Below are 22,091 nucleotides of genomic sequence, written 5' to 3'. Positions count from 1 at the left end.
ATTAGCCATTTCACAGATGATGAAGTTGTGGCACAGAAAGGGTAAGCAACTTATGCAAGTTCATATACCTCATAAGTGGTGGGTAGGGCTACTTCTGCAGAGAATCTGGCTTAGCATCCTTGCCCTTCACTGTTACACTACACCTACCCTCCCCACTATGGCCCAAACTCACTAAAACATTTCTCTTTAGGAAGAAGCTAAGAAAGTAGTTAACACCTTTTCTGACAAGCTACAGGCAGGGCCAGGCAGGAACAGATGGGGCATGGAGATAAAAGTACCTTAGGCCTCTTAGAACACAAGGGAACAAAACCAATGTTCCTCTTGATTTATTCATTTAAGAAATACCTATTATCCTCTTTCCCAGGCACCGCTGGAAAGGAAAGGCAAACGTTAAGCCAAATGAAGCACAGAACAGTTACAGACTGCCAGGTGTCACCTCAGACACACAAACAATCAACTTTATGTGAGCTCAGCTTAATTCCAGAGCCTGTCAGCTAGAACAGCAGATATAGTTTACATCGGATAGGATTTTCTTTCTTTTCTTTTCTTTTTTTTTGAAACTGGAATTGTGAAGGGGCTGGGGCTGGGGTGGGGAGTTGGGAAAGGCAGGAGGTGACCTCGATCTTAATTTTTTTTAACATCCATTGACTGCCATGGGTGCACCATCCCTTGTAGGTGCCTTCCCAACCTCGTGTGGCTGTTTTCTAGGGCACACAAATTGTGTTCTGGTCCCCCACAGACGAGAGTTGAGAAGCAGCAAGAGAATGAGCAGGAAAAGAGTCAAATATCTTCTGTTACAGTTTTGTTAGAAAAGGCAGAGAATTCGTGACACACAACAGGTTGAGCAGACATTCTCTTCTTCTCTTAGTTTGTTTGCTTGGTGTTTGCTTTATATAACTAGCTCCCCCAGAGGAATGTGGAATACAGTGATGCTGGAGGGATTTTGTTTCTCCATTGAGGATGCTATCTTGGATTTTATTGTAGGAGAGTGGAACTCTGGACAAAAAAAGAGGTGGGGAATTTCTTTCACTGGAATTTTGAGAATTGGCTAGTCAGCGTGACCTTTGCCCACAAGTCAACCCTGGGTGTCCCACAGAATTCAACAGAAATGCTGAACCCTAATTCAGACCACATGCTTCATTATTAAGTTGGTAATTATCCAGGCTGATACTGTATGTGTATCGTTTGCCATTGCCCAAGGTCATTCATCCTGTGCTCTGGTGGAGGAAGAACAATAGCTCCTTCGTTCGAATACTTTGAGAAAACTCTCATTTCACAGCGATTCTCCGTCTCACTTCAAAGCCTGTTAGATACTATGTTTCTCAGCAGCCCCAGAGCAAAATATTGTCAGAACATACGTTTTTTTAATGGGTTACTATACTTCTCTTTGTTTTCCTTCAGTACAGAAAGTTGTCTGTGAGTACACATGCTTCCTGGGGCCCAGGAGACGTGGAAGTAAAGTCTCTAGTGCAAGAACTGTGGCATCCCTATTGTTTTCCCCGTGGGCGTGGGCTATGGACTACATGGTGAAGAGAGGCGAACCCCCTTCACCTCATCAAGGATCAACTACTGGCTTGGTCCGGAATGGAGCTCATGCCTCTACAACTCTGGACAATTGGTTGGATATTGAGGAAGTTATGCCTACCCAGATCTGTATTTTCCAACAACAAAAGTTAGGAGTTGAATGTATATTTATATATGTGTATAGATAGGGTTGTTGGGATGTAAGTAAAACAAAAATAGATTTTGTTATTTTTAGGGTAAAACTTAACATATGGCAAAACAAAAACAAGAAAGAGAAAATGAAGTGGAAATTAGGTCCCCCTCCAGAAACCAATCCCTACTAGCAGTTCTCTACTTCAGAGAAAATCGTGTTATTAGTTATGAGTTCTGTATAAAGGGTAATTTTTGCACATACAAGCATATATTAACTTTTATGTTAGAGTGTTTTCCATGTCCTACAAATAGATATGGACCTTGTTGGGGACAGTAGTGGTAGGGGTTCTTAGGACAACAGGTCAAGAAGTTATCCTGCTTGGAAGCAGGAGAAAACCTATTAGCTTGAATTTCATAATTTTATACTAGAGGATAGGTTGGGGAGGAGAGGCTTGTAATAATTATTTTACAATATAAATAATGGTACCTACTATGCAATAGGCATCCTGAAAAGAATTTTACGTACACTGGACCAACTACATAATTTGTAGGGTCCAAAGTAAAATACAAACTTCAGATTCCCCTTGCTCAAAAATTAGGAATTTAAGATAAGACAGCAAAGCATTATACCAACCAAGGGGTATGCTAACACAGGGCGTTGTGTGACCGAATGTGTTACACACCCATGAAGCTGGCCCTGTGTATTCATTTTCACATTTACTCATGAAACTATCTCAGGATAGAAGTACCACTGCTTTCATTTTGCAGATGGAGGCTGAGGCTTAGAAATTTCAATTCTCAATCTCTTTTCCAGTGCATTTACCTGTAGGATATCATGTCTTGAAAACAGCAGCCACACGAAACAGTACGAGATCCCAAAAGAAGGAAAATATTTGACCCTGATATTGGTCATCTGGACAATGTGAATTTTATATGTTAGAGCTGCTCCAACTTCCAGCTACCAGATGTCTGTAAAAATTCATAGCAGGCTATTAAATTTAGCAGATCCTGTCTTAATTAGATTAGCTTTTGCACAGCACGATGGCAGAGTGTCTCTCTGATGGAGGGTTTATAAAGATTTCTGGTGGGAATTCTTTATGGAAGATGGAGTCTTTTATCCACAGAGACTGACAAATAGAAGGGAAAAAAAACCCACCTCATAATAGTATAAAAATGTGGTCATGGTGTGTCAAAGCAGAAACACGGGTCTTTGTTTCATTGATGTTTCCTTTTTATTTGGCTTAAGAACAGGAATGGTAGGGGATAAAGATGGGGGAGGGGTGTTCAAAACGACCAGCCAAGAGAAGAGAGCACAAGGGAGGTGAAAAGCTACAAGCAAATTCTTGTCGTCAAATCCTCCAATAAATCTAGCACCAAAGGAGTGCTAAGCGCTCAGTTGCCTGTCAGTACATGAGTTATTTTTTTTTTTCAGACAGGAAACAAAACTGCACAGTTTGTCTTGAGCTGGTCTTGCGTGATTAAACTCAGCATCTATTCTCACTCCCCTTTTAAGGTCACCCAGAAACGCTCACAGGACACCCAACCAACAGGCCAGAGTCCCCTCTTTGTCTCGCCTTCTCTGTTCTGCCTGGAGCAGAGGCCCCAACCTCTGTTCCCAGCGTGGTGTGTGCAATGTTGCTTGTTTAGCGACGTGGGTACAGAAAGGGCAACCGTTTTGAGAGCTCCCCAGCTCTTCTGGGCGCCTGGCGTGTAGATCACTCCAGAAGGAAGGCGAGTGCAGGCCATTTTTTCTTGTCATATGATTCACCAGCTGAAAGGTCACGTACAAGCAAAGACCTTCATTCCCTGGGCTGTGGAGTCTGTGGAGACAGAGACGGACAGGACAAAGGAGAAGATGATAAAAATGTGTTCCCACCTCCCAACCTCCCTGCTCTGGGGCACGAGAGGAATTTGGGGTTTCCAAACCCCAAAGCACATGAAAGCAGGGCGAGAGCACTGGTGGCTGGTAGAAAGAATGGCCCATCGTTTGCTCCAGGGCAGGCTGATCAGATTCACATCATACACAGGCAGGGTTACTAGGCAACTGATTAAATAAACGTGCTGGTCCTACAAGCAAGCTCGCAATTAATTAACTTAACCATTTTCATTTCGACTGTTTTCTTCCCTTCTCCACCTCCACCTGCTTTGAGACACTGAAATGTGAGAGGCATTGGGGAGGAGGGGGCTGAGGACCCATGTTGCCTTCAGTGCGAAGTGCCCGATTCCTATTAGTTCTTCCTACACGTGGAACAGAAGACCCCGATGGGCAGGTGATTAGCCTTTTGTGCAAATAAAATATACTTGGATGGCCGAAAGGAATGCCAGTCATGTATTTATGTAAAACCTGTTATTCTTCCTAAACAGTCTAGTTAGTGGGTGGAACTAGATGAAAAACTTACACTATGGGATATCACTTCGGTAGACAGATGGTTTCCATGTAATAAGTCCCTGACGGCGCCCCATGTCCCTCCCCGTCCACACAATGCGGGTGGGAGGCAGAGCCCCTGACCAGCCCACACGGTCATACTCCTGGGGGCCAGGACGCCTGAGTCTTGTCTTGAAAGATGACAGCGTTAGGAGAACAATCCAGGCAAGAGGGAGCATTTCAGGGGGAGGGACAAGGGGGGGACAAAGTCCCAGTTGCACTGGTACCATTATGAATGATTTGGTTTTGAAAGGTAGAAAAATGCAAGGTCTGGAATGGGGCTGGAGTCTCTGGCTGGGCCAGGTGATAAAGACCCAGTCCTATCCATGGAAGGAGTTTACAATTCATCCTGCAGGCAGTAGAAGCCACCGAAGGATTTCATAAGGCAAGCAACACAGGCAGACTTTCATCGCAGATAGTTTACTCCTGGTCATATAGAATTAGGATTTAAGAGGACACTAAAAGAGAGAAGATGCTGAAGAGGCCTTTGTAATACTTCAGAAGGCAGAGGAGGAAATGAAGTGGGGCTGGGGAGGAGGGAGGAGGTGGAAGAGGCAAGCATTTTGGTGCTGGGAGGTTGATTGGGAATGGGATGGGAGGGAGGGGGAGGGTCTAGGTGACAGCCAGACCTGATTTGAGAGCCCCAGTGGGTGCTGGAGGCATCAACTGAAGGCAGAAGTGCAGAAGGAGGAGCCGGACTCCGGCGGAAGGCAGAAATAAATGAATCTGACACTTGTTGAAACTCAGGTTCCTGTGTCCAGCAGGTTACTGGTTAAATTACACAATTACTTAACATTCTTTAAAAGACAGGAATTAGGCGAGAGTCCCTGGAGAACCTACATTCTAAAATAGACTCCTGTACAGGATTTTCTTTCCACGGTTATATTTAAAGCGGGACAGATAGAAGGGTGAGGTATGGAGAAGGGAGAGCCATATCCAGAGCCTTTTTCACTCAAACATATTTTAGTAAGAGCCAAAGAAAATAAAGACCTAATAGCATCGATAGAGTTATTATTAATCATAACTACTTGATTCACTCTAATCTCTCCTTCTAATTATGGGATGGAGTTGTCATATTCAAATGTGAAACAGGCTGGAATTACCCACGGCAAGTAGATGAGCCCCTGGCATATGAATCATCCTGAAAGATCTAACGTCCCCTGTGCCCTGGATCAAACACAGCCGTCAGCGTCTCTGGCGAGGGTGAGATCAGCTCTAATGGTAACAAGGGGATGGAATGAGAAGCTCCTGGCTGCCTTGCAGGAGCACTGAATAGAGAACTATGTCTCTAAGTCCTGGGAACCAAGATTCTGTATCCTTTTGTAACAATTGGAAGATTTATGGTCTTGCTTTCACATTTGCCTCCAACTGGCCATATCTCTGTGTAGCCAGTTTTTAGCGTTTTTCAGTGAAATGTGAATGACCGTTCTGGATGCACAGGTGGCGATTCAAAGAAGGGGGTGGTAAATGCCATCATGCACAAGTGCAGGGGGTTCTAAGGAAGATGCTTTGACAGGGAGAAGTAACTGAAGACATGTGCCCATTGTACCCCAAGTTTTATACGCATTCCCTAATTTAAAAAAAAATCTTCAAATCTACATTTTATATCACACGTCTTTCTTTTTAATTCATAGACTATTTCATAAGCTATAGTGATTTTATCTGTGGAAGTGGCTATACATGGTCCAATGCTGGTGAAATAGTTCACTAAAAATTTTGAACATGTGTTTTCTATCATTTGCTGAGCTTGCTGCTTGTGACCTTGCTTCTCAGACGCTGCCTTTCCCAAAAGAATTATTTTTTTTTTCCTGATTGCTTCTCTTCAAGCACAAGCGCTTGCTGAAATGGCTCCAAGGGAACCCTTATTCTAAGCGACACTGTCCACTTAAAATGTGAGCAGTTTTATTCGGTGCTGCGATGCTCCATCCCTCACCATTGTGACCATTTAGTTCAGTTGGCCCAGTCTCGGGCTATTCAAAAACCTTCCCCTATCCTTATAGAGATATGGATTAGGGAATTACAATCATAGTTGCCATGGGCATGAAGCTATAGGCAAGCCAAACACCACTGGAAATGTAGCAAGCTGAAAAAAAAAGTTATTACTTGCTTTTAAACTTTATATTAAAAATGTCATACTTAAATTTATGTATTTGTTTTTTAAAGATTTATTATTTATTTATTTATTTATTTGAGAGAGAGAAACTCCAGCAGACTCCTCTCTGAGCCAGGAGTGTGACGCAGAGTTCCATCCGCAAAACCCTGAGATCATGATATGAGCTGAAACCAAGAGTTGGACACCGAACCAACTGCATCACCCAGGGACTCCTATCATACTTAAATTTATTTTAACACAATTTGATGTTGTTCTTCCCTGCCATTTTGCTTTTGAGATTTGTCTGCCACTAATATATGTCGTGCTGTTTTATTGATTTTAGTGACTGTATAGTATTCCATCAAATAAATCCATCACAATTTATTAATCTTATTATCAATGAACATTTAGGTTGCTTTAAGTTTTTCACAGATACAAACAATATTGATAGTTTTAAGACTTGCCTTAAAATCTGTTGCCTAATTTTGATATGGGTGCTTTATTTGATTAATATTTTCCTTTCCCCCTCCTAAACTTTCTTTGTTTCAGTTGAGATTTCTATAAATAGAACATACCTGGAGTTTCTTTTCTTATTTTTGTTTTTTTACGATAATCTGATCCAGTCTTTAACTGGAAAATTTATTCCATTTACATTCATTGTGAACTTTTGGCTTTATTTCTATTGACTTTTTCTTTTTACTCTTCATTTTCCCTCCTTTTCTATCTTCCTTTGATGTGTTCACATTTCTCTACAGTATTAACATACATAAATTGAGCTAACAAAATCTAAAATCAATTATGAATACCTCGAGCTTCCTCTTGAGTGATGTGGAACTTAAGCATTTTATTTTGGATAAAACTTTTCCCAACTTACATGTTATTATAGTGGTTCATTTCTACCTTATTTTACTACTTAAAATTAGATGGCATTATTGTTATCCTTTTAAATAGCCAACTCTTGTTGAAATGTGAATTATGAAATCTCCTTATTTACAATTCCTTTTCTCCCCCCTGAGACAATTTTCCTTTTTCTTGAAACACATCTACTAGAGATTCCTTCAGTGAGGGTACTAATGGTAAATCAATTATGTTTTCTATTCTAAGCATTCCATTTTTTTTTTTTTTTGCTATGCTGCCATTTTAAATAATTATAGATTATCAGGAAGTTACAAAGATAGTACAGGGAGGTTTCATGCATCCTCTTCACCCAGCTTCCCCCATTGGGAACATCTTGCATATTGATAATATAGTATGGATACCAGGGAATTAGCCATTAATACAATACACAAAATTTATTGGATTTCTCCATGTCACATGCACTCATTTCTTTCTCTCTTTCAATTTTTATCATGTATATAGCTTCATGTAATGACACCACAGTCAAGATACTTACTATACCATTACCACAGATTCCCTCATGCTGCCCTGCTTCTGTCCCTCAGCCTACAGGTGTTGATTCCAAGAGTACTCCCTAGGAAAGCATCCTACATGCTAAGCTCTCATAGTCTGAACTCCAAAGGGAAAAACCTGTGTCAATGCGCAAGCCCTCTTCCATTGATCATGCCATCCATTTAGGGTCTTTGGTTCATGTATGTGTCTCTGGTTACATTCCCTACGTCATATAGCCACAAGCCCTCATCTTCTGTCCTTGCTTAGGCAATAAAACTCACATTGAGGCCAACCACCACTCATTTTCCATTTCTTACTTCTTATTTGCCCCTGAGAATTTTTCTTATTATCTCATAAGTTCAACTTTGCATTAAAGGAATGCTTTCTATGTTGAATTCATTATTTCTAGGTGTCTTTGTAGCAACAGAGTTTTTTTTAAAGTTGTACAGATCACTGCAATGTTGAAACAAATTGACACAAGGGTTTAGATGGGACTGATCAGTATTTTGTTATTGTTGTCATGAATGATTATTATTGCTATTTCTGTGAAAATAACAATTTTCTGATTCTCCTTTCCCCTATTTCATGGATGTTTTAAGTTCTTGCCTCTATCTTGGCCACTTGTGATGATTTTTGGATGCACTGGCCCCTCAGTCAGCAAAGCTCTTTCAGTCTCAGGAAGAGCGCTATTTGGATTGTTCTATCTTCCTCAGGACCCTAGGGGTGCAGTATTTGCTCTTTCAGCCCAGTTAGACTCTGGGTAGTCAACCTACTTCACCATTTCCAAAACAGAGGAAACACAGGTTAATAATCTTCTAAGGGTGTAACCCGGAGATAGAAGACAAAACCGTAAAAATCAGTATTATTGAGGTACAATTAGTATATAATAAAACACACCCATTTTAATCATACTTAATGTGCCTTGACAAACTTATACATGCACCTAACCACCAAACACATCAAGATATAGGACATTTTCACCATTCTGAAAAAGTTTGTTCTGGTCCGTGCTTCCAAACTCCTGGCCACAAGTAAATGCTGATACGTTTCCTGTCAGTATAGATTACATTTATTTTTCCTACCCATTCTGCAAGTGAAATCATACCAAATGTATACTTTCGAGTCAGGCTTCTTTCACTCAGCATAATGTTCTGAGCTCATCCCGTGTTGTGTATATCAGTGGCTTATTTCTTTTTGTTTACTGAGTAGTTTTTGATTGCATGGATGAACCACAATTTGTTTTTCCATTTACCATTTGATGGACATTTGGGTTGTTTCCAATTTGAGGTATTGTGAATAAAGCTGCTATAAACACTTAAAGGCACATAACTGTAGATTTCCCTATAAACTCTCCTTTTCTCTGTTCCAAAAGATTTGGGATTCCAAGGCCCTTAACCTCTCAGGTCTCATAAGATATTTCTGAAATAAAATACATTGAACATTAGGATATCACTAATTTCTCATTTCCTTTAAATGTATATCTTTCTGGAAAACAAAACCAAAACAAAAACATGAGTTCTTGAGACCAAAATGTTATTTTTATTATCACAAAATATTATTTTTATTATAACTATTATTATTTTATAGCTAATTCTGTCATTTCTCAACATACTTGATGATGCATGTATATATGGGATTGGTGCCAACTATTTTTAAAATGATTTTTCTTCCTATTTCTCACTGATTTTAGTCTTTCTAACATAAATATAATGAAATATTTATTATTCTTGCATGGCCTGTCCTTTTGGCTATGCTCATGACTCTTCTTAACTGTGCTTAGATGGGGGCTAGACCTTCCCATCTTCAAGGTTCCTGTTGGGAGATAAATGAAGAAGGCCAGGTTGAGTGGGAAACACAGAGCAGTATGAAGAGAAAAAAAAGGAGGAAGGTAAGAGAACTGTAGACTGAGAAAAATAAATTAGAGGATGGAAAACTTTCTTCCTTATTGAGAGCAATAGGCATTGGAAAAATATTATTCAAGAGACATGCACAAGTGTAAAAAAAGCAAAACACAAATTCTAATGAGCTATTTTCTTTTCATATTAAAAAATACTACTTGAAACTTATACCAGCACATATACACTTATGAAATATAATTTAGCTATGGGTTGCAATTGTTAAGTTGAAAGGAGAATGTGAAAGGATCTCTGTGTTTATACTTTTTGGTCTCCCATTTCTTCTCCCTGCTCTGTCATGTGGCTGGATGGGTTCTGGCCACCAGTGTCTGTATAGAACTTAGCATACCATTAAATAGCCAGGGTAGTGATTCAATGATGAGGCATGGCTTGATACTCAGATGCTCACTCATAGAAAGGGTGATATATGTCTGGGTAGCTCAGAAAGGTAGCAGAAGACATGTGCAGTGACCCCCCAATCCCAACCGCTTGTTAAATTCCCCTCTTTCTTGTTATGTCTGCACCATTAACAACCTTGATCACACTCCTCAAAAATTTCTTTCTCCTTGATTTTCAAATTATTTCCTTACCCTCTGTGGTTGGCTGAGAAATGGCCCTAGAAAGTTACCTATTTTCTAATTCCTGGAACATGTGGATGTAATCTTATATGACAAAAACATATACATATGTGTGTGAATACATTGTATGTATGTATATATATATGTGTGTATATATATATACTTATATACATATAGTAAAAACAAACAAAAAAAGAATTTTTGCAGTTGTGACTAAGTTAAAATCTTGAGATAGATTGTCCTGGATTATCCATGTGAGGCCTAAAATACAATCACAAGCATCCTTATAGGAGAGGCAAAGGAAGATTGCACACGGACACACAGAGGAGATGGTGCTGTGAAGACAAAGCAAAGAGATATTTGAAAGTATTGGTTTTGAGATTGGTATGATGCACCCACAAACCAATGAGTGCCAGTAGCCACCAGAGGCTGAAAGGGACAAGGAAGGAATTTCTAGAGCCCCCAGAAGGAATGTAGCCCTGCTGACAACCTTGATTTCAGTCTCATGATACTGATCTGGGGCTTCTGACCTGCACAACTGAGAAAATACATTTCCCTTGGTGTAAGCCATGCAGTTTGTGGTAATTTGTTACAGGGGCCACAGGAAGCTAAAACACTCTCTTTGACAGTTTCTTCTCTGCCTTTCCCCCTTCTCTCCATCCCCACACATCCTTTTAGCATATCCAAATAACATAGAGAATTTAAACTTCTGATCTTCTGAATTCTTTTCTTGGAGTGTTTGTATCTCTTTCTGTGAATCCTGTGAGTTTGTAAATCGGTATTTCTGGTCTCAGCTTTGCAATTGCCACTTAGCCAGCAGGAGGATTTTCCACATTCTAAACTCTCTGCTCACAGTTTCCATTGAGTTAATAGGATGTGAGGGGTCTTAATACATGTTGCACAGAAGATTTCTGTGGTTAAATTACCTTGAGAATTGCTGGCTTAAACAAAGTGAAAGAATGCTAGCCGTTTACCAGGAGGCTTCTCCTCTAACATGTTATGAGATACTCCTTGGGAAATGCCTGCTGAAGTGGTGATTTAATTGTAGATTAAACCCAATTCCTAGTCTAGAAGCTTCTGTACCCACAGGCTTTACCTGGAGAAGGCTTGCACTTCTACTACTCGAGCAGCTCCCCTTCAATCCGTGCTTCCAGCAAGCACTGCTGGCCCATGATGGCCGCCAGCCGAGTACAGTCTTCATTCCTCTTCATGCCAGACTCTGCACTTCACTTAGAGTCTGGCTCGTGAAGCTGCTGTGGGTAGAAAGACAAACAAGATTTTCTTTTTCTTTTTTCCCTTTGTAGTATACAGGGTACAATGGAGTCCAGAGTAAGAACACAGGGAGTTCAAATTCAAAAATAATAATGGCAATCTCATATAATTTAGTCTCCAGAGAAATAGAGATAAGCTACTGTGCCTTTAAAACCCAAACAAACACAATTCTTAAAAATGTGGTTAGCCAAGTAACCCCAGGAAAGGTAATGAAAGATAGATTTGGGGAGAAATTGGGAACTGGAACCCAAGTCCATGTAGGGCGGCCATCTGCCTCTCCCCAGACTTTCTCAGCCTCCCAGCATTGGCCAATGGCCCCCAGCAACTGTGAGGCTTTCCAGGGGACTCGTAGCATCTTCCCCTGAGCAAATTTACCATGTTCAAGCCCAGCTGCCTGCTGGCTGTGTCTGTTCTCCATGTGTCCATGCTCTCTGGTATTCTTGGCTATTCCAGACCTCACCACAATGAGGTTTAACCTGGGGTCCTCACATCCCTCAGCATTTTGAAATAATAATTGGACTTCTGGGCTATTTTCAATATTTCAAAAATCAGTGGTTCTCTGCCGTGAGGCTGTGATTATTAACGATGAAGTCACCATTTTTTGGGGGAGGGGGTCATTTTAAATCAGTTGTACTGATAATATGTTAGTCTGTGATGATCAAAACCTCCAATTGACAATTCTGCATGTCATCAGTGAACACAAATGATGAAGCAAATTAATCAGCAAGCAATAAATGTTGTGTGGTTAGTAGACAAAAATTTGTAAAAATATGCATCCTACTGAGAAAAGTAATAAAGGTAGCCCTCAGTGGGGAAGGAAATGGGGCATTCCACTGCAAATCTTTCCCAGACGGTCTTCACACAAATTCTTAACCTGATTACTCACTTTCTATTTTGCTTATTTTTTTCTACCTTTCCTGAAGATTATTCTGCATCTATTTCCTGCCTCCCTCCCCTTCTTTACCATATGATATATACCCAGAAAGTGATTTACACCATGGTTCTGCAGTCCTTAGAAATGATTACATAAAGAGAGTGGTTCTTAATCCACAGAAGTGAATCAGTTTACACAGGCAGAACGTGGGAAACCACGTGCCTTAGCTCACTCCTACGGCCCCCAACCACCAACTGTGAGCCTCCCTTGCTGATAGTGCCAGGGGCCGAGACCTTGTCTTTTATTTTATTTATTTATTTCAGGTCCCCTAGGAGTCCCTGGTACCATTCTGAACACATGGTATTGAAGAATTTCTTGCATGGATTTAAAGTTATCTGTATAAAACTTAGTAGACCATTAGAAAAAGCTGGGCAGTTAATAAATGAAGATGGGGCTTGATGCCCACCCACTCATGAAAAGCTTGACATTTGTGTAGGTGGGTTGAAAAGGCAGCAGAAGACAAACACCCTTGTTTTGGTATAAATTTGGCTGACTATCCCTCAGACTGCTCAACAGTTTACCCAAGCCCTCAGAGTGGCCTGATGGGTCAGGAGGAAGGAGTGATGAGGTGGGAGTCCCCTGCAGTCCATCATAGGGCCTCTATGTGGTAAGCTGGTAGTATTTCCAACATGCTTGCAGGTTTGAGGGAGGTGAACTGCAAGCTCAGCTTACAACTGCACTAACATGAGCACACAGTTTGATGTGACCAGACATTTCATTGATTTTCCATGTCACACAAATAACATAATATGTTAATGATGAGTGAAATGGAAGAAAAATTTTGCCTGTGATTTGCCATTGCAAGAAATGGCCATTTCCACCTCTTCGTGTTCTGTGTTCTCTTACCAAATGAGCACATTTTTATGTGGTTATAACTGTAATGTAGACATAGTTCCATATTCTGTTTTACATTTAACATTTTATCACAACCATTTTTCTGTGTCATTGCTGTAGCTCATGGCTTTGCAGCCTGGAGCATCTGTCGCAACTAGCTTTGTTGCATCCCTGGAGAAGGGTCAGATGAGGCTGGCTGAGGTCTGGTCTGGGGCGAGGCGGGGCTTCCCTGCTACCCTCAGGCTGGGTGCTTGGTGGGGGCTTATTTTACCATGAAACCTGAGAGTTCACAGAAGAGGGTCCTTGAGATTGCATGGAAATACCAATTTTTCCATTTTCTTTCCAAAATAGGCCCTAGAGGGAGTGGCTCATGGGGATTTTAGTCCATGGGTTTGGAGAGGAAGTGAACAAAAGCGAAGTCAGAGTGGGGAATTATTCTGTTAATCATCAGACATGGGCCTCCAGAGCACAGTAGCCTCATCAGAGGGCCAAGAGGAATGTCTGTATGGCTGAACATTCTGTGCAGCTGGGCACAGGAGTACAAATTTAGACCCAAGCTAAATTTGGTCAACAGAGAAGCCAAGAGGACCTGGTGGGTGCTCAGGATGGATAGAGTTGGTAGAAGCTTGGGAATCACTCTAGTATTTGCTTATTTATCTTTATTTTAGCTTACACTGCATAGGCCATTTGGGTTATTTATTTTGGATTCTTACTCTGCCTCCTTCCATAAAAAGATTTGAGATGTCTTGCCCAAGACCCCACAGATTCAGTAAATCTAGCTTGTATATTAGCATTTGTGTCCCTTTTATTTAGACCTGCATAGTATGGAGTACATAGGAGGAAGAAGAAGAACCAGAGAAAGACAAACAAAGCTTAAGGATGGTTGTAAAATACACAGAAGTAAACAGGTGAGCTTGGCCATTATTTCTTAGACAGGGCACACCAGGAATAAAAAATACACAGCCTACTATTCCTTGGAGGAAATGATGCATGAAATAAATGTTATTAGAGGCCCAGGGGGATGCTTTTCCTTATTTGTTAATGTACCTCATGCTGAAAATATGCCAAAGGCTGTCAGCACTGGGCTGCAGAATTATAAGAAGCCTTTCCTCCTGAATCTTCTGGTGAGTGGAAGGCATACTCTCCTCCACCTCACAGAGCTTACAGCACAAGGAAAGTTTGCATTCCCTTTGCTTTCCACATCATTTTATTCCTCTCCTTCCTGGCCAACATTGGACAATGGAATGACTTTCCAGGATGAGTATGACATCTCCTCCTGCAACCTTGAATACTTCCTGTTCACCCCTAGAGCATTTTCCTTGCCCTGACTGAGGGAGCATAATTCTCTTGCTCTCTCAGTTGGCGTTATGTTGTAGGAAAAAAATGATCGCAGCTGAGGCCAGCAAAGTAACAAGGAGTGAATTTGAAAATTCCCGATCTTGCCTCACGACAGTGTTGGAGCATTTGTACAATGCGTCGTTGTCAGGGATGGGAAATAATCCCACCCAAACACATTGAAAAGATCTGGAGGGTGTCTCCTCAGTCTTATTAGTCTAGCAGAGAAAGAAGAGAGGGGGAAGAGTGAGAAGTGCCAAACACCTAGAATTTGTTCTCATAGCTGACAGGTTGCATCTCACTGTTATTCCACCTCTGTCTGATAACACTTTGTATTTAATACTGTCTAATTGTGCTTGCACTCCCTCTCTTCTTTTCATCTTTCAGCATTTGTGCCCAAATATGGCTTCATTTCGACCCTTCTTTTCTGCTTAACTTGAGATGCTCGATCCTGTGGGTTGAGCAGAGAAGGCAGTTTGCCAAGTCTAGGACAGCACTTGTGTCTAGGGGAGTCAATGAGCACCTTTCTGGTTATGTGTGTGTGTGTGTGTGTGTGTGTGTGTGTGTGTACATGTATGTGTGTGTGTGTGTGTGAGAGAGAGAGAGAGAGAGAGAGAGAGATTGAGCAAGGGAAAGAGAGAGAGAGAGAGAGAGATCTTCTAAGAAACACTTTGGAGATTGCTTCTTCCAGAATGGAAGTTCTGATTCCATCATGTAGACATGTTAATATTCTAGTAAACTTAAGAGTTCAAGGGTCATAATTTTGATTTATGCATTCACTCAGTCAGGCATCCATTAATTCTACAAACACTTGCTATCATAGCTGTTCCATGTACAAGGTGCTTGATTATCAGCTCTTTCTTCCTGGATTTGCTGTTTCTGCCCAAGACTTAATACAGTGCTCTACTCATAATAGATAATCGAGTGATGGCTGGTTGTTCTTAAATCATGCAGTTCTTTCTTTTGTGGCCCATGAAATACATATCTGTTGTGTTTTCATGACCCAAAGCAGGATTCTCATGAAGAAAGTGCCTCAGCTCACTATAGTATGGCAGCTCTAATTATGTATGTATAAACACTAATTTTGAGGTTGACCAACTTAGATTTGAATTCTGAATCTGCCACATTTTTGAGTGTGATCCTTGGATAAATTCCTTGGCACCTGTGAGTCTCAGTGTTTGCATCCATATTGGCTCAATTCTATTGTTGTTTTTAATACCACAATATCTGGTAATTTCTTTACCTCCTCCTTTGTTTCTGATCACCAACCATTTGGCCACATATTTTTTTTTTCCATTTGTAGAGTTAGGTATTTCTTATCCTTAGCTTTTGACTGGCATAGCACCAGACAGGTACTCAGAAAAACTTATTCATGCATAAAAGTTTGAATTTAATTTTCTGGGAGTTGGATAAATCAGGGATTTCTCATCAGCTCCTCCTCACACTTTTGAGTGTTTTCAATGGCTGCGAATGGAGCAAGTGGAAGGTCTGTTGGAGAAACAGCAAGAGATTGGTTTTGTGAGGATGGGCTATTAAGAGAAAATATTAAGAAGTTTCTTTTTAATGTAATATGAAATTGCTGGCCATTTTTTTGCAGTTATAATTCTATTCCCTTTAGCTATTTGTTTAAGGATTTATTTTTTAAGATTTTATTTATTTATTTATTCATGAGAGATGTAGAGAGAGAGACAGAGACATAGGCAGAGGGAGAAGCAGGCTCCCTGTGGTACAACAGCAGAATTGGGTAGTTAAAGCAGACCAATATGACCTACAAGCTGAAGGTATTTACTGTCTGGCTTTTTATAAAAACAGTCTATCAACTCTTGGAATATAATGCAGTCTCCTATTGGTGGATATTTAGGTTGTTTCCAATATGGGACTCATATGAATAGTGTGTCCTTGAACATTTGTAAATTGTTCACTGTCCTTGTGTGTAAAGATCTCTCTCTACATTATCTGCTTAAGAGTGGATTCAAAGGGGTTGAAGGGTATGAGCATTTTTAGGTTTATTTGATTTTGCAAACTTGTATTCCAATCTTCTGTTAGCTCTTTTCAAAATGTTATGGGCATTATATTCTAATTGCCTTTTTTTTTCCTTTCTAATTTATTTGACGGGGCCGGGGGTTGGGGGGTGGGAGAGAAGACATTCCCAGCTGAGCAGGGAGCCCAATGTGGGGCTTGATCCCAGGATCCCAGAATCATGACCTGAGCTGAAAGCAGATCTTTAACTGACTAAGCTACTGAGGCACCCAATCTTCTTTCTTTCTACATGGTAATATAACAAGGCATAAATTCTTGGGTCTCCCTATAAATTTATATACCTTGTTCTGAATGCTGCAGTAATTCAGAGACTCTGAAGTTGAAGCTAATTTTTATTTTTGTTTTTTTAATCCCTCATGTGTGTTTGATTATTTTGTTTGCTTGTTTAGCTTACATATACTAAAGGATGGCAAAAGAATCTTTTTTTTTTAAGCCTAAGAATTCAATTGGCTTTGTATCAACTGCTGCTAGATCATGGTTTCCTATTCAATATAAGTAATATTATAAGGCATGGGATAATAATATTTTCCTCCAATTTTCTACTGCTTGTGACAGAAGCCTGAGGTATCAGCCATATCCTGGGTCACAGTATCAGGTTGAATTGTGTTCCCCCCAAATTCATGTCCTTTCTGTAACCTTAGAATGTGACTCTATTAGGAAATAGAGTCATTTCCAATGTAATTAGTTAAGTTAAGGTCATATTGTTGTATGGTGGGCACTTAGTCCACTATGACTGGTATCCTTATAAAAAGAAGAGAAGAGACACAGAACCCAAAATACATAGAGGAAAACATCATGTGAATATGGAAGCAAAGATTAGATGATACCCCACAAGCCAAGGATTGTGATACAAGTCAAGGATATATTACAAACTCCAAGGATTACCAACAACTATTAGAAGCTAAGAGAGATGCATGGAATGGGTCCTTCTCTAGCACCTTCAGAAAGAACCAATCCTTCTGACATGTTGATCCTGGACTTCAAGCCTCCTGAACTGTGAGATAAGGAATTTCTTGTGTTTAAGCTACTCAGTGTGTGGTACTTTTTTGGGGCAGCCTGAGCAGATGGATACAGTCATGTTACTCCAATTTCAGGGATTGTGATATCACAATCATTTCAAGTCCATGCAAATGCTGACTTCCTTATGGTTCTTCTGTACTCCATCTATAGCCCATTGGGCCCGGATCCTACATATGTGGCCATTTGCCAGGACTTCCACCCTTGGCAGCCCCTGGACAACTGCTTTTGCAGGCTACCTGGGGAAAATCTTTTTAGATCCACAGGAGCAGTCATCCTTTCTTGATGTCCTCCCTCACCCTAGTGCAATTTTCATTGCACTTGGTGGGTATCTTTTTAAATATATATTTTGACTTAGGTTCTAGGTGATTCTATTTGCATGGAAAACATAGCATTTCTTTTGTGTCCCACCCCCTGCCCTTGTTTTTGTTTTATATAATGGAAAAGAAAGAGGCAGAATTATCTTTATTTTGTCATCTCATAACTGCCTCCCCATGAGAGATTTTTCAGTGCAAAGTTGCTTCTGGAAAATTTTTCAACAAGATCAAGAAGATGGGCATTTTAGGATGACTATGCCATTTTGTGGCTTTTTATTCTCTTTATAATGCTTGGATTAGATTTACAGAGCAATAGCTGAGGTTGTATTCCCAGAATACATATCATCTGACTGATTGGGCATGAAGAGACAAATCAGAAATGTACCCGCAGCAAAGGACACCATCCTGGAATCATGTCCTTGCTATTGGGTAGTCTAAGTCCACAAAAATCTGTAGGTGATTACATAGACCCTACAAATGTGCTGCAAAGTGATAAGTTTTCTCTCTGTTTTCTAGAAACAAAACACAACTCAATTCTATTAATTGAAAAGTCAGAGGGTCAAAAACTCAATTTTAAAGGAGTTAAACAATATTTGGTTGGTAGCAAAGCAGAATACTTGAACATTGTCCTTTGTGACAAGTCCTGTGAGTCCCCAAAAGTGTGTGAACAGAGAAAGGATGAAATGACAGTTACAGGGCAAGGTTTGCATTGGGCACCTTTTAACCCTTTTCCCCTATGTCAATGAGTAGCTATTAATATATGAGTCTTTTACTATTACTAATTGAGCAGCTTTGAGTGAATCGACCCATTTTGAAGGTGCAATTTAGGGAGATAATATTTCAGAGTAGCTATCCTTACGGTGAGTCATGAATCATTCAAGGTATAGCTAAGGTGTAGCGATTTTTTTTTTTTTTTTTTTTTTTTTTTTATTTATGATAGTCACAGAGAGAGAGAGAGAGGCAGAGACACAGGCAGAGGGAGAAGCAGGCTCCATGCACTGGGAGCCTGATGTGGGATTCGATCCCGGGTCTCCAGGATCACGCCCTGGGCCAAAGGCAGGCGCCAAACCGCTGCGCCACCCAGGGATCCCAGGTGTAGCGATTATTTCCAACTATTCACTAGTTCTTGGAGTCACTGTATAGTATGTTGAACTTACTATGTGTTAACATCTTTCCCCAAAACAGCATGTTCAGGCTTTTTTTTTTTTTTTTTCTTTCTGTTATTACTTGCTCATCCTTGTGAATTCTGAATTCTGCTGTGTCTTATTTAAACTGGCCTGGCTAAAACTGATCTTGGTGTTTAGAATCAAGGGGCACTGTGCTTTTACTACCCATAATGGCATCCATCTAACATTTCATATTCACTTTGAGGGATTTGGGGAAGATTATTGGAAGCGATATCCAGTATAGTGTCACTTTTCCTTATCTAAGCTGAATTTCTTTCCTTGGCCATCTCTGTGACTTATTTCTGCCTTCCTCACAATTTCTCCTAGCCTTGACAGACTGTGTAATTATTTTTTATCAGCACATTTTACACTTCCATGTTGTTAATAAATATTTGGGAGAAAATTAGCACCAGAGGATTAACTGTAATCAGATTCTTAAGGCAGTAACTATTAACTTTGTCTGAGACTGAGGAATGACCATTGATTTCTGTCCTTTAGATTTTCTCTCTTTAAGCAGATCTAAAAATCCATAATGGGATTTTATATTTTGCCCTAAGTATTTACCAAGTTTCCCCCAACGCGTCACTAAAAGTTTTGGAAGCCCAAATGTATTTTGTTGATTCATTCCCTCCCCCACCTCTTATCTACTTCAGTTTAAAAGATGCCTTTAGGAAATTCTCTGACCTAAACAGTCACAATCTCCTTACTACAGAAATAAGTCTGTCTTTATTATAGGGAACCAATTTTTTGCAAGTACATTATAGCATCATAGTTATTAGCACTACATTCCTAGCCTATCCCCGGTTGCTGAAGAAGCTGAGGCAGAGGGAGGGAAGGCCTACCTTGTATTAGGCTTGCAAGGAGGTGGCTGATGTATTCCTACACCCTAAGCTAAGGAAGCAGAAGAGTGGATTAATAGACATCACACTTTCCCCAAAGATACTTAGAGATAAACTCAGCCTAGGGCATTTAGAAAGTTGGATTTACTATACCTTAAAAAAGGTTTTCTGAAAAAATCATGTCTGTATAATTTTAAATTATGCAGCCTCATGTCTGTATTTCTTTAATCTTTGTCACTTTTCATCTAAAGACATCCCAAACATGGGGCTCTGGGCTTAGAGAAGGAAGTGTTTAGGCTGGAAACAATCTTGGCATGGCTTTATAACTAGTAATATCTCTTTCTAGGCACCCAAATGAATTTGAACTGGAGCCAAAAGACATTTCCAGTGCAAGATCAACACAGGGACAGATACAAATGTGTCGCTTGCTGATCTTGGTAAACAGCAGAGATGGGAAAATTGCTTTCGATGAAATAAGAAGCCCTTAGATCTTCTATCAAGGCATTCCGTTGAATCCTGCTTCTCCCTAGTTTCTGAAAGTATTGGGCAATAGGAACTTTCCACACCTCTTATTTAGGGGCATACCAAGAAAACCCAACCATTCTGATTCTGATTTTCTCCAATGCATTTACATTCGTGATAGAACCGGTTCACCTCTCATTTGTCAGCTTGGTGTATTGGCCCTGAATTCTTAACCCTGGTTTTAATACAGAACATTACATAGCTGATACTTGTCCCACTTCACAGAACCTAGAAGTTTAGGAGTGGTCACTTAACTGTGCAATACCTGTCTCTAACAGATAGAACAGCAATACAACCAATGTTGTGCTCTTGTTCATCCAGCCATCTTTATTCCTTCTGATCCTTCTGGAATCTCTTTATAAAATTGCATGGGTATGCTCATGACTTTCTCTGAGGCTTGAGATATGAAAAATATTAATTTTACCTTATTAAAAAATAAAGTAGGTTTAGGAAGTTTGAGGAATATATCCTACAAGTCACTGTAGAAATAAAGTGAAGTAGAACCATGTCTCCTAAGTTGAGTTACTACAAAATCTAGCACATGGGACTTCCTGGTTTTCTTCAAGAGCTATATGTTTTGAGTGTGCCTCTATTCTGTGGACATTTATAGAACTGGAATAATTCAGAATCCGTTACAGTGTCTTGAGGTTTCAGATAAGTGACTGGAAGACTAATGGACATTGCTATGAACTGAATATCTGTGTTCCCCTCAAAATCCATAAGGTGAAGCTTAAATCCCCAGTGGGATGGTATTTGGGGGTGGAGTGTTTTAGAGTTTGTTAGGTCATGAAGGTGTAACCCTCATGAGTGAGATTAGTGCCTTTATAAAGGGATTATGGGACTGGTGTTCTTTCTCTCTGCCTTGTGAGAATACAATAAGACAGCTGTCTGCAAACCAGGAAGGTACTCTCACCACAAGCCTGACCTTCCCGTGCCCTGACCTTGGACTTCTCAGCCTCTGGAACTCTGAGAATCTATTTTTTGTTGTTTGAGCCACCAAAACCATGGTATCAGTGTTATAGAAGCCCTAGCTGACCAAGACAGAGATCTTCAGGAAAATCTATACAAATCTCATTTTGTGGGTGGTGAGGCTGTAGTACCCACTTTATTTCTTTTCTTTTGTGTATAATTTCTGATAAAAAGATTTTTTTTACAATTCATTATATGAGCTTTCACCATTCAGCACTCCCTTTTGACTAGATTATGGACTGTGTATATTCATTTTTAAAAATCAGATATATTCTTAGGGACTCGAGGATACATATCAGAGAGAAATAACCTTTGCTGCCTTGGATTCAAGATCCCTAAATAGAAAGACTGCTCTCACTCTCTTTCTCTCTCAAATTATGCAATGGACATCAATCCAGTATATATAGTTAATAAGCACATTAACTAATACAAATTATAACCAATCCTGAAAGGCATCTGCCCTCTGTTATGATAGTTTTGTTAGATAGAATTAGAAATTTGACAAATGGAGATGATTTCTGGCATATAGTTGACAATAAATATTTGTTAATTCAATAAAAAAAGACATTGATTTAGATTGGTTAGTAAGTATGTGTTGAATTTTCTGATCTCCTCTGCTTATTCTCTATGCCTCCTCATTCCTGAAATATATGGTATGGACTGAGGAAAGTATGCTCTTTTGATTTATGTTGGTAGTAGTAAAGGGCTACTATTTAGTGAGTGCTGTCTTAAGGCCAATAAATTTAATGTAGAGAACTTTACATTATTACATTGGCTTAAAAACTGCAAGGTTTATATTATTATTTACATT

General features: G+C 40.0%; 1 long non-coding RNA gene across 2 annotated transcripts; it reads right to left on the bottom strand.

Annotated features, from left to right (window-relative positions):
* Window positions 1–3,004: 3,004 nt before the first annotated feature.
* Window positions 3,005–11,762, bottom strand: LOC144284478 (uncharacterized). Of its 2 annotated transcripts, XR_013352947.1 has the most exons (3): window positions 11,683–11,762; window positions 11,132–11,288; window positions 3,005–3,476 (listed from the first exon to the last, which is right to left on the bottom strand). It is a non-coding gene; the product is annotated as an uncharacterized LOC144284478 (long non-coding RNA). The 2 variants fall into 2 exon arrangements; XR_013352922.1 differs by lacking the exons at window positions 11,132–11,288; window positions 11,683–11,762 and adding an exon at window positions 5,185–5,513.
* Between the last annotated feature and the right edge of the window lie 10,329 nt (window positions 11,763–22,091).

Source organism: Canis aureus, chromosome 1, assembly GCF_053574225.1.
Source record: "Canis aureus isolate CA01 chromosome 1, VMU_Caureus_v.1.0, whole genome shotgun sequence".
Lineage (NCBI taxonomy): Eukaryota > Metazoa > Chordata > Mammalia > Carnivora > Canidae > Canis > Canis aureus.
The sequence above is the reverse complement of the archived record's forward strand: the minus strand, read 5'-3'. Positions and strand labels throughout refer to the sequence as shown.